General features: G+C 39.2%; 1 long non-coding RNA gene across 1 annotated transcript in view; it reads right to left on the reverse strand.

Annotated features, from left to right (window-relative positions):
• Positions 1-1,019: 1,019 nt before the first annotated feature.
• The window catches only part of LOC140631586 (uncharacterized), a 63,124-nt gene continuing 50,320 nt past the window's right edge, over positions 1,020-13,823 (reverse strand). Inside the window, exon 4 of the long non-coding RNA XR_012029125.1 lies at positions 1,020-1,456. This is a non-coding gene — a long non-coding RNA (uncharacterized lncRNA). The remainder of the gene's footprint in view (positions 1,457-13,823) is intronic.

Raw genomic sequence — 13,823 nt, forward strand, 5'->3', positions numbered from 1 at the left:
GCGGGGGGTGGGAGTGAATGGGTGACGGGCACTGGGTGTTATTCTGTATGTTAGTAAATTGAACACCAATAAAAAAATAAATTAAAAAAAAAAAAAAAAAAAAAGATTCCACACAGCACTCTCACTTATAGCTCATCTGTCAGAATAGTCACATGGTTCTGGTTGCAAAGCAACCTGGGAATGTAGTCTTTCTGCTTGAGTCATTACCATCCCCATAAAATCAGAGTTCTGCTGTATGAAGAGGACTCTCAGATGACAACTGTTATAAGATAAAAGGAGCTAATATGAGTAAAATATTTGGTGCAGTGCCTGATATATAGTAAACCCTGAATAAAAGATGAGAGTAGCATAGGAAGGGAATAAAATATCTTCTCCTCACTTTTGAGTTATTATATAACTGGTTGGTCTTTGTGACATTAACACAGTGTTCCCCAAACCCTGGTCATCTATATACCATCTTTGTGATTTTTCCCATATTGATATACTACCTGTATCATTATTTAAATTTTTCTTTAGATCAAGTCAATTTTTACTTAACTATTTAGGTATACTATCCCCGTAAATAGGAAATCAATATTCCTCTAATACAATAAAAATTATCACTATTAAAATGAAAGTATTCATTTTGGATAGGACCAAAAACCATTTCATATGCCACATTTTAGAAAACGTTTCTCTGTTGAATGCCCTGGAGTAAATGACTTTTGTGATTGATTACCTCATGTTGGCTCTGGTCATTAATCAATCTCTGCTGCCATTTATTTGCTTCATCTAACACTGTACGATGGAGATGATTCTTTAAATATCTTTAGTAATTAGCAAAACTGGCATTTTCTTTAGGTTCAACCAACCTTTAATGAGAATTGATGACAAGAAGGATGTGGTTATGGGACTTTCCAGAAAGCTGACACATTCCACAGCTTTTTATTTTCTTTTTCAAGATCCAGACAGAATCGTATCGAGAGCTAATGATTGAACACACTGTCAACTCAACTATGTCTTCCATTTCTTTTCTTTCCTTTTTCGTCTCTGATTTATCTGTATGTAACTTTCCCCACCAAACTCCCTGACACAGCATTTAGTGTCCTCCATGATGCCTCCCTGTGGGCCTCTGTACACCCTAAAGTTCTTTTCCCCATAGTCTGAGCATGAGCAATTCTGACAATTTCAAGCTGCTGTTGACATCATGGTTACCTCAGATATAAACTGGCAACTTTGCCTCCTATCCCTGTTAACAGCTAACCCTGTCATCAGGGCAAAATAAGACCACTTTTGAAAGTTGTTGGCAAAACAAGAAGGGCTACACAACAAAAGATGGCACCATCTAAGTCAGCTACCTTCATGCTGAAGTGATCCTGAGGATGGACTCCACATCCAGAGGACTTTGCTCACGACTGTTTATATGCTGCATGACCTTGAGGAAGCACTGCACCTCTCTGTGTCTCAGTTTCTTCCTCTGTAAAACAAAGATAGCATACAACACCACACAAGGTGGTGTGAAGAGTCAGTGGGTTAATACGGATAAAGCACCTAGAACACCTGGGACATACTTAGCTCTCAAAACATGTTAGTTATTATTATTATTACCATCTGCAAAGCCTATCATTGAGTCTCTGGGTCCAGAGATTCATAGAATTGAATTCTGTGGAAAAGTAAGGAATTTTATTTGTCTTCCTGCTACTACCTTTTAGAAAAGGATCCCAGGGAGCAAAACTCCTTCCCACGGTCATCCCAGTGAGCTCTAGATTCAGGCAAATGTGATTTCAAATCCCAGCCCCATGACTCACTAGTGATACATGGTTAGGATACGTTGCTGTCCCATGTGCCAAGAAAATGGCGTTTCTTTATCCATCTCCCTACCAGACCTGCTCTTCCACACAAGAAAGAGCACAAGACCTGGGTAGTGGGAAACAAGCAAACAAAAGACACACCCTAGATTCAGTCTATTCCAGCAAACCTACACACATGCAGTACTTTAAAATTCATTAGATGAGGTTCACCCTCCCTCCCAAGATGTTGAACAGGAATATGGGAGGCAGATTTATGTAAACTTGGAGAAGCAAGTACCTCCTAAAATTGTGTGACCTAAGCACCTCATGGCCATCACACTAGCCCCAGCCCTAGGGCAAGAGTACTCTGGTCTCATATTGACTTTGGGTATAAGCCAGCCACTTGGGGATCTCATAGTTGTTAGCAGTTCTATCCCTTGAGCATCCTGCTACTGTTGAAATCAGTGCCTGATGCATCTGTGTCTGGTCTCTATCGATGATAACCTAGAGAGATCCTCACTGCAGCTCTTGCTAAAGCTGCTAGTCCCGGTCACATCTTCCCATCCAGAGCTTAGAAGTGGGCAGTCCACCAGCATCCTCCTTCATGCAGGTTGATGTCCCTCAGACCACTAATGACAGGAAGCACTCTCAGAAGCAGTGGGAATGTCAGGGGTCCCTTCACACCACAAGGACACTGAAGGTGACTTAGAAAGCTATCTTTGGCCTTCTGTTTGCCTAACCATGCTGTGTTGCCAAGCTTTCCTTGATACGGCTCTCCCTCAGTTTGGAGCCGGGCAGCCTGAAGGCAATCTCTGCCCAGAGCCCCATATTCACCTTGAGTCCAAAGCCCTTGACCTGGTCACCTCCTCCACTAAGTCCACCCACCCCTGCTCCATCCGACCCAAAGCCCATAGTGGAGAGATTGGGACCCACATGCCCAGCTCTTGCCACTTCTCTTCATAAAAGCCCTGGTCAGAGGAGCAGGATCCTACTATTCTCATCATCACACTTTGCCATATCCTCATCCCAACATGGAGCAGGATGCCAAACAACCTAGCCAACAGGTCGAAGAGGTTTCTTCTCCACTCCATGAAAGAAACTATGACCTAAACCTTCCAAGTTGTCCTCTTGATATGCTAAAAATAAATTAAAAATAAATAAATGTCCTATCCTCTTCTCTCCCTACACCCCCTCCTTCTAAAACCTGGCTTTTAATCTTACTGCCTTGTCCCAAAATCTTATGCTAAGTATCAGAAGCTGATTAACTTATTCTATTACCTTTGCATTTCTGCTATAATGTTCCTTATACCGCCACCTCAACCTGAAGTAGATGAGTCACTCAGGACTTAGCTGGGGAGTCAGCAAACTATATGGAAGTGACAAAGAAGAAAGTGCACTTAATAATTTTTTAAAATATTATCCATGTTGCATTTATTGCCTTGGGCAAGTTTCATAATTTCTTGACCTTCAGTTTCAGTATCTAGAGAAAAAAATTATCATGGTTTAAACCATAGGGTAATTGGGATGATTAAAATTTTATGTATGTGCAGAGACACATGAGCAAATAGTCATACTGGCATTCATAATAATCTCAAACTGGAAAAATTCCAAATGCCCATCAATTTGTGAAAGGACAAACAAAAAGTTGTATAACTACATAATAAAATACTATTTGATAATAAAAATGAATGGAAAGCTGGCACTTGGTACTACATGGGTGGATCTAAAAAACTTAGGCTACGTGAAAGAAGCTAGACTGAAAAGACTACATACTGTATAATTCTATTTATATGCAATATCCAGAAAAGGCAAATCCATAGAGACAGAAAGTAAAGCAGTCCAGGGCTGGGAGTGGAGATGAAATTGATTACAACCAGGCACCAGAGAAGAACTTGGAGTGATAGCGGTGTTCTAAAACAGGACCGTGATACAGTCAGTACTCACGTCTATATTTTACTCAAATCACTGAACTGTACATTCACACTGACTAAATGTTATGATATATAATTATACCTCGATGAAGTTGTTCTTAAGTGTTTCTGTATGTGTGTGGAGCCACACACAAGGCCTGACACAAAATCATCACTTAACAGATATTGATCACAACTGTTATCATGTTATTGAAATGCTTATTATTGCTATTAAACTCTCATTTCCCAAAAAAATAAAAAATAAAAAATAAATAAACTCTCATTTCCCATCACTTCCATGGCTATTGCCCCTAAAATAACTTGAGAGCTATTTATGTCTGGAAGATCATCTGCTTACTTAAAATGCCTATTATCAAAATCTTTGTATGTTCACAAATTCCAAGAGCTGCAACAGAAGGCCAACAAATGTCCTCATGATTTTATTGTCCTTGAAAATAAAAGGCAAACACACATTGTTAGAGTATTATTAGAATTCCCAACCGCTCTTTTTGCCTGTTGTGAAAGTCAATTTTCCAAATCACAATACTTGAGACTATAAATGAATAAATAAATAAAAACTAAGGCATTTAGCACACCTGCTTCAATCAGGTGCTGCAGCCTTTTTATAGAATGTTAATATTTTTACCCTTCCCTTTAGTTTTTATAATGGATGCTCCTTCCTCAATGTTTAAAAGCATAACTACATCACCTACGTAGAGCTTGTAACCATTTGTTGCTATTCATAAGGTAATGTCTCTTTCAGCAGAAAAAGAAATCTGAGGCACGCATGCCCCTCTCATTAACCAGGTACTCAGGCACATCTTTATGCTTTTTCCTTAAGGAATCTTTTTTGTTTTACTTTTGCTATGATTGACCAATCTACATTCTCCAGGGTTCAAAGACTCTTTGGCTTCATCCTCATTTGGCCTGTTTCCAAAATCCATTCCTTTGGCCTCCCCAAATTGGTCTTTGCCATATAGCCAGCCAGGTCCCTAAATTCCCAGTCCCCCTATCCACACACATTCTCTTTCTCACCACATGCCAATGAGATTTTACTCCCACCTTCAACCCAACCACAACTGCCTTCACCCCTCCAAGTCCTCAGTGACCTGGCTTCAGACTCCTGTCTCTGTCCTTCCAGCTCTATCCTTTAACTCAACACTCAGGACAACTTACCCTCTATTACCTGGCATGCATTTATTTTAGAATAAATGGCAGTATTTTTCTCCAGCATAAATTTGGTTATAAATGTCTCAAAGAAAAAGATCAGTGCTTCTATTTCTTTGAGAGTCCTCTGTCTCTCTCTTTCTCTTTCGGTCTCCCTCAGAGGTGAATTTCTCTAGCTCCATGGTTCTCAAAGCCTGGTCCCTGCCATTGGTGTCTCCTGTAAACTTGATAATAATGCAAAATCTCAGGCCCTACCCCAGACCAACTGAATCTGAAATTCTGAAGACAGAGGCCAGCAATTCACAGTTTCACAAGCCCTCCAGGTGACTCTAATGCACATTTAAACTGAAGTATCACTGCCCTCAATCAAGTGCCTGTATAATGCAACACTACTGTAATTGAGATCAATGGGCTACACACTTTGAAATCCTCACTATGTTACCGTATTTCTAAATTGTCAGCCACCCCATTAAAAAGACCTCTGTCGCCCTTCAGACATTTTGCCTTTACTGTAGCCAGACAACCACATTATGAGGATTAAAGCAAATCAACTGGTTAACTTCTGAGTTTCCAGAGCTGAGCTGACTTTATTACTGATCATCATCAGAGATGCTGATGGAAATAAAAAAGGCCTTTGGTGAGAACCATCTTGGCTTGTGTTCCATTGAAAACAAAGATGGGAGACATTCACCTTTGACAGGTTGAGGAGGATCAGTATAACAGGAAAGATCATTTGTAGCAAAGCTTTGACCAGGACTTAGAAAGTATAGCGCAATGATTTAAAAATCTCTTTAGTTAGTAGCACCTAGGTGGTTCAGTTGGTCAAGTATCTACCTTTGGCTCAGGTCATGATCCCAGGGTGCTGGGATCGAGCCCCTCATCAGGCTCTCTGCTCAATGGGGAGCCTCTCCCTCTCCCTCTGCCTGCTGCTCTGCCTACTTGTGGGGTGTGTGTGTGTGTGTGTGTGTGTGTGTCTGTCTGTCAAATATTTTTTTTAATTTTTTTTTAATTTCCTTATTAAAAAAAAGTGGAGAATAGGCAGTGGCTTTCAAACAGCAGACATGATGGGTATATTAGCAGACTACAAAGGTGTATTAATCTTAATTCTTAAAAACTCCTTTTAAGTTATTGCTCTTTTTTTCACATTTGGAACTTCTAAGAAGATGTCCCTTTTTCTGTAGTCTGAAAACAATACACTTAAAAAGTCTTTGAAAAAGAACATAAGAGTGGAAGTAAAAAACATTTGCCTTGATAAGGCCAGTTTTTACAGATAATAGAGTGGAAGAAGATTGGGATTCATGTGAATGAAAACTATAAATACTTACTGATTGAGCACTGCATGTACATAATGCTCTCTGCTAAGAGGTGATCACCACCTCTACCATCAATTCACCATCATTCCTCCATGGATCTGCTGCAAGAGCCTCCTAACAGCCTTACCTGCTTCCATTATTGCATATAGCAATGGAGAGACTTCTTAAACATGGATCAGTCACCACACTCCCCATCCAGCACCCCACTCCCAAGGTTGCCATCACACTCAAAGTCCAGAATCCTACCCTTAACATGCTCCACCTATGTAGCCTGTGCTCTTCCTACAAGACCTCTAAACTCTTGTCCTACCTCCTCCTCTGACCTTCTTCCCTCCACTCCACCCCTCTTGTCTTACTGCTGTCATTTAAACATATTGAACACACTCTTACTTCAGGGCCTTTGCATCCGCTGTTCCCTCTACCTGGAACTCTCTTCCCCCCATAACAAAGTGGCTGCTTTCCGCGCTTCCTTCAGTCTCTATTCAAATGTCACCACAGCAGAGAAGCCACCTACAGAAAAGAGCACAGACATCCCTCTCTTCATTCTCTATCCTTATTCCCCTGTTTTTTCTCCTACCTGATGTATTATATTCTAATTTTTTAGCCTCATTCTTCTTGAGAATACTAGCCCCATACAAGCAGAGATTCTGTTTTGTTCACTTCTATATCCTCATCCTATGGTGCCTGGCACACAGTAGGTCCTCAGTAAATATTTGTTGGATGAAATAGTTGTTAGATGGATGAGGGACTACTAGGTGCTAAGGATACAAAAAGATAAACTACAGATTCCTGCCCCCAATGAGCTCACAATCAGGTTCATATTTATGTCCTTTCTCCTCTTGAAGACATTAAAATTGGTGGCGTATGCCAGTTCTGCAACATATCTGCTTCTCATGTTCACATTAGGAAAATGTGCAAACATATTAGAACCCAAATTGTTTCTATAAACCATTTGGTAAATCAAATTCATAAGGACAATTGGTTTAAAATTCTGCCTCCCGAAAAACCAATCTGTCACTATTCACTAGAAATAGCCACATTACTTCACTCTGTCTGATGGTAGAGCCAGGTATCTAGAAGTTCTTAATAACTGGTGAGTGACTTTGTTTGAATGTTAGTCCCAAGGAAACAGGAATGATGCACCTTTAAATGCCTCTAAGTGCAGGAAGGTCAACAAGATTTATGGTGTACCTAACGTGTAAAATACTTCACTTCATAAGTGATTCCCCAGGGAGTTGGAGAATCCTCAATAACCTTTCTTCCATGAAAGCAAGCAAAATAATCGTTACTATTAGAAATGCAGTTTCCTCATTAAGTCAGAGTAGTATGTCATGAGATTGACGTAAGCAATATTTTTCCCCTCTTCTGCCTTGTTTTAATGAAGGTAACATTATGAAGACATTTTCTCTCACTTTAACCAGTTGTGGAATAAAATGATTTTTTTCTTCCAAGTTTTTGTTTAAATTCTAACTAGTGAATCACTAAATCCTACACCTAAAACTAATACTATGCTGTATGTTAACAAACTGGAGTAAAATGATTTTAATAACACTCACCCTCCAGATAAACCTCACTTTTGGATTATTTGTTCCCTTGGTTACTGTATTTTTATATAGTAGAATCATGAAATAACAGCTTTTAGCACAAACTAGGATGTATTGGTGAAACATTAATCAATCATTGCATAGCAATGCCCTTGCGGAACCTAACTCAGGACATGGTTTTCAAAGGTCTTCAATGAAAATATATCCAAAGATTTTAAGTCCAATAAGTAAACGTCTAACAGGAGAAATTCTTAGACTCGAAGATATAAAATATCACAAAGGTTGAAATCTGAGCCTTTGTGAATTGACTCCACATGGGTTGGTATCCCATCTCTGCATATGCCCTAAGTAAGGGGGTGACCTCTCTGCAGGGGTTCCCATCTCTCTGGGAGGAGGGTATTCATTGGAAAATTCTCCCATGCCAGGCCCAGCATGTGGGGATTTCTAGTGAGAATCAGTCCTCTGCTATTCCAAAAGAACACCTGGAAGGGACTGATTTGGTTTCAAAGTTCCCTGTGGACCAATAACAACAAGCCTCTTGCCATTAGCCTGGCAGTAAAGACTGGTCCAATAAAAAGTTTTGCTCCATTACATCCAATTTTCATGCCTCAGAATCAGAAGCTTGAAGGCTGGTTGGTGATATATCCCCTTTCCACAGATGGCTCTTACAGAGGGCTCTACTACATACCCAGTCCTGATGGGTTCAACTGTAGAGAAGTACCAGTGTTCAAAGTCTGGACATTAAAGCTCCACTCAAGCTATATGGAAAATCAGAAACTCTAGCAAGCACTGGGGGGCCTGGCCTAAGGTTATTCTGGTGCATAACTTTCTGTTCTGAGCAGTTCTGTTATGTAGTCTCCTGAGCTAAATAATAGATACCAGACCCTAGAACACAAGTCTGTCTACCAGCAAGCGCTTCAAAGAAGGAGGGTGTGGAGTTTTATTAGCCAGAACTTACCAAGATATGGACTAGTGACATTGAAAGAGAGGAATGGATAGAGGAATGGGGAGATGTCTTTGGGTAACAGAGAATGACAAGCTTCGGCTGACATGTCAGAGAATTCAGGCAGCTTAAGAATCTAAGATCTCTCAAATTCCCTTGAGTATAAAGAAAAAAGTAAACAAGATGCAAAGATACCCTAAATATGAAGAAAGATAGAGGTTACAGGTTCCTAGAGATACCAGGTTAGGGGTCTCGGGAGCCTCTTCTCCAGTAATAGTTTAATGCTCAGGTTGGCTGTTATTCTGAATGACTTGTTGGTAATATTTCTAAATTTATGAAATGTATTTATTTATAAGATCTGGGGACTAAATAAATAACAGCAAATAACATTAGAGAAAAGACTTTAAAAATACTAGAGGACACATCAGGGGAAAGACTTTACAGAAACCAAAGTTTTTATGGACATAAACACCCCAGGGGGAGTTGCTGGCCTAACAGATTATGATTATAGGAATACCACCTACCCCCAGTAGTTCCCCAATAGTTCCCTATTGCAGCAGCACGAAATCAATTCGTGTGAGATTGGTCTTTGTCTTATAGATTCATCCATTATGAAATATTTTATCTATTTACTCAGAGACATTTGCCTTATTAGCCTAGGGCCCTCAGTGAAAGTGAATGGAGGTGCTCAGCCACAGTTAGCATGTGGGTTCTGGACTTGGATGAGCCTCAATGTGGACTTCAGCTCTACCACTCATGAGCTGAGGGCCCAGACAAGTTCCTAACCCTCCAAACCTGTAAACCATGTGTCACAGTGCCTGGAGCAGCATCACCCAAGATGCCATTGAAAGAGAAGGGGCAATAGGAAGGGCTTGATGGAGCTGAACAACAGACAAGTCAAGCAAGAAACATCATCTCCCAGTGGAAAGAGGAATTTGGAATTCAGACAGATTGAAGACGTTTTTAGGTCCAACCATGGCAGGAAGATTCTGAATCTGTGTCTCATTCATCTTTTTCCTATGCATTTCCAAAAGTTAGCTAAGGGAAATGGCTCAGCATGTCTTGCTCAAACTGAACTGGATTTGCAAACAAGGCAAGACTTAAGACTTACATCTATGAGTATTTCATCCCACTCGAATACCTACATCTGTTGTTTTTCATTTTCAACACTAAATGGAATATTTAAGGGCTGATTTATTCTCTTATTTATTTCACATGGCTAAGAATGGTGTGTGAAAATGGCTAAATATTTTTTAATTACCGTTAAGTAGTTTCCATGTGTCTACAAAACATCTGCATCCCACGCTGCAGGGGAAAAGAAAGAAAAAGAGGAGATCCCCACTTTTAAGAGGGGGAAAATCTAAATAGGCACATAAAGCATCCAAAAATCTGGAAGGAGTGATGTGGCCTTTTACAAAGAAAAGCAACAATAATGTACTGTTTTAAAACAGACAAAATATCTCTTTAAAAAGCTCGCTTTTAAAAAAAGGTCAGAGAAGTTTAAGGTTTACTCAAGTGTAAATGTCAATTGGAATAAGTGATACCTGTGAGAAAATGGGGAGACCACTGACCTTTTATCCAAAAGAAGGCTAGAAATGATGTCTAAGAAGGGTGAAGGGAGGGAAAATATTGTAAAGATTTTGAACAGAGAAAGAAGCAAGAATGAAGTAAAATTTAATTAAAATAAAAAGTTCCACACACAAGATGCTTTTAGTTGCTAAGCCATAACCAATCTGGTTAGACTTTTTAAAAGATGATATATTAAGTTATTAACTGATCCAACTGCAGGGGAAGTTTTACTCAAGTCTCATTGTGGTGCCAGACAACCTCTTTTAACCTCAGAACAGAGCTTCATCCTCAGACATACTGATCCCTGGTAGTCCCAGAAACTTCCATGTTCACACTTAAAAAAATCTGCTCACTGATATAACTTAACCAAAATCCTTTAGTTTTCTCTTGATTAGTTTGATCTGGTTTATTTGCCCATCCCAGAGCCAAGTGCTGTGACCCAGAGTGGGGGGTGGGGAAAGGACATGCTGATTGGCTTATGCCCTTCGGAGCCTGTCCTTGGAGCTGAGAGGTCCATCCCACCCAAACCACATGGCTTGGCATACTGTGATCCATAGCAAGAAGATGGAATCAGAGAAAAGGACACAAGGTAAGCCACAAAAAGATATCCCCTTCACAAAAGAACTAGGTTTCTGTTTGAAAACAAGCATCATGCCTATGACTAAGCCACCCTTTCTTCAAAAGTTTGAAATGAAGTAATTTGCCCTCTTTTTTTAAAAAGATCTTTTTTTTATTTATTCATGAGAGACACCACGAGAGGGGCAGGCAGAGTGAAAAGCAGGCTCCTCGGTGAGAGCCCGATGGGGGACTCAATCCCCTGACTGATCCCTCCCTGAGCAGAAGGCAGATGCTCAACCACTGAGCCACCCGCATCCCAAACTAACCTGCCTTCTTAAGAGAAGAGCATACAAGCATCCTTGTGAACCTCATAAACTTATCACAACCCTATTTATCATCTAAAGAAATAGTATATATAAATAAGCACCATGAAATCAGCTTAAAGTGAAAAATCTTTATTTATTAAGTTGATGAGAAAAGGTGTTATTTTCTTAAATATTCAATATCACTAATCTAGACCAGTTTATAAAATTTTTCATAATCAGCATCTTACATGCTTTTCCAGCTTTATCTTCTTCACATTCTGTGCTCACCCCATTCTTTCTGTACAGTCAACATTTTTACCAGGATTTTCACAATTTCCTCCATCACAATTTTTACATATCTGTACAAAAATGTAGGTTATTTTTTTAAATTCCATTTTACCTCTATTACTGGCTTACTAAATATACCTTTTGTTATATTTTTAGTTGTTTCCCTAGGATTTATCAGCCTACCTTCAAATATGATGTGACTTCATGTAGAGTATAAGAACTCTACAATCCTATACCTCCAATTCCTCCCTCCCATAATTTATGATGCCACTGGTGTACATTTTACCTTTATAGACACCACACCCCAAAATACATCATTACCATTTGTGCTTTAGACAGTTATCTTTCAGAGTCTTTTAAAAATAAGAATAAAATCCCCTTCTATTTATCTTCATTTTTTACCATTTTTAGAGCTCTTTATTTCTTTGCCTACATCCATGTTTCTGTCTGATGTCATGTTACCTATGCCTGAAGACCTTTCTTTATTTCTTCTATCACAGGACCACTGGCAATAAATTCCCTCAGCTTTTGTTCACCTGAACCATTTCTCTACTTTACCTTCAATCTTGAAAGATCTTTTCACTGGGTATAAAATTTTGTGTGGCCATGGTTGTTGTTTTTTTTTTTTCCTTTCAGTAATTTAAAGACATTACTTTATTGCCCACTGACTTGCATATCTTCTGAAAGAAGTCAGCTGTAATTCTTATCTTTATTCCCATCAATGTGTCTTTTTCTATAGGTTTTTTCAATATTTTCTTCTTATTATTAGTTTTCAGCAGTTTGTATGTGTATTTAGTTGTGTGGTTTTTTAATTATTCTCAATTTTTTAATCCTTCTGGGAGTTTTCTGAGTTTCTTAGATATATAATTTGGTATATTTACTTATTTCTGGAATATTCTCAAATTTTTCTTCTGTCCCATTCTCTCTCCATCACTTTCTTCCTAGTGTTCCAATTATAAAAACGCCAAATCATGCGATATTGTGTCACAACTCTTGGATGTTTTGTTATGTTTTTTCTCATTGTGTTGCAGTTTGGATAATTCTTACTGACCTATTTTCAGTTCATTAATTCTCTCCTTCTCTGTGTCAAGTCTACTGATAAGCCGAACAAAAGAATTCTTTATCTCTGATGTGTGTGTGTGTGTGTTCGTGTGTGTTTCTGGCATTTCTATGTAACTCTTCCTTAGAGATTTTATCTCTCCACTAAAATTCCCCATCTGTTCTCATATGTTATTTTGTCCACCTTTTTGACTAGATCCTTTAACATACTAATCACAATTACTTTAAAGTCTCTGACTGATAGTTCTATTATCTTGATCATCTCTGAGTCTGGTTCTGTTGATTGCCTTGTCTCTTGAAAATGGGTATATTTGTTTTTATAATTCCTGTTTTGTGTGTCTCATAATTTTTATTAAATAACAGATATTGTGTGTAGAGCTGCGAGATCAATATTATTTATACCTGGAAATGGTCATGCATCTGTTTTGGTCAGGCCATCAGTGTCAGGAATTGAGTCATTCTAGCAAATGTAATGTAACAGAGGCTAAAAATGTGCCCGTGCAGTTATACCTTATAGTTATACCTATATCTTTTGAGCCTCTGTTTTTTCCTCTAGCAATAATGGATCCTTAGCTATTTCAGAGGGTTACAGAGTGCTGCCCTTCCCCAGCAGTTTAAGTCTTTTGCTCTGTCAGGAGATAAAGCTTTGGGCAGGAGGGTAGGGTTATTTTTCTTAAGATTTTATTTATTTATTTATTACTGAGAGACACACAGGGAGAGGCAGAGACACAGGCTCTGCCACCGGAGAAGCAAACTCCTCACCGGAGCCTGATGCAGGATTCAATCCCAGGACTCCAGGATCATGACCTGAGCTGAAGGCAGATGCTCAACCACTGAGCCACCCAGGCACCCCATGGACAGCAAGATTTTTTTCCCTTCTCCAGTCTCCTCCTCTATACCTGCATGAATGAGGATGACTCTCTCTTGTCTCTTGCCCTGCCTCCAAACTCTCTTATGAATACCTGGTGAAGATGTATAGAAAAGAGCCTGAGAGAAGTACAAATCCCTCTTGTGCCCCAAGATCCCCACTTTCTCTTATTTTATGCTAGCCCCTACTCACCCTAAAAAAATGATTTGAATGCTATTTAATTTCTTTTTACCTATTTGTACAGCAGCCTCCCTTCTTCCTGTCACAGAGGAAACAGTCTACATGTCAAGTCTCCCGTTGGAGGAACCTCTTCCATCTCAGAATTTAGGTTGTTTGCTCTGTGACCTCGGCTCTTTAATAGGTCCAAAACCCAGTTATGATTTTGTAATCAGCTGAATTTTTCCCATTGTTATACTGGGAGTGATCCTGTTCCCAACTTTCTACATCCAAAGTGGAAGCATAAATCCTCTATGTTTGTGTACACTAATAATAAAAAAAAGCTAATATTTATTGCATATCTATGATGTGCC

The sequence above is a fragment of the Canis lupus genome, chromosome 4 (genome assembly GCF_048164855.1).
Source record: "Canis lupus baileyi chromosome 4, mCanLup2.hap1, whole genome shotgun sequence".
Classification (NCBI taxonomy): Eukaryota; Metazoa; Chordata; class Mammalia; order Carnivora; family Canidae; genus Canis; species Canis lupus.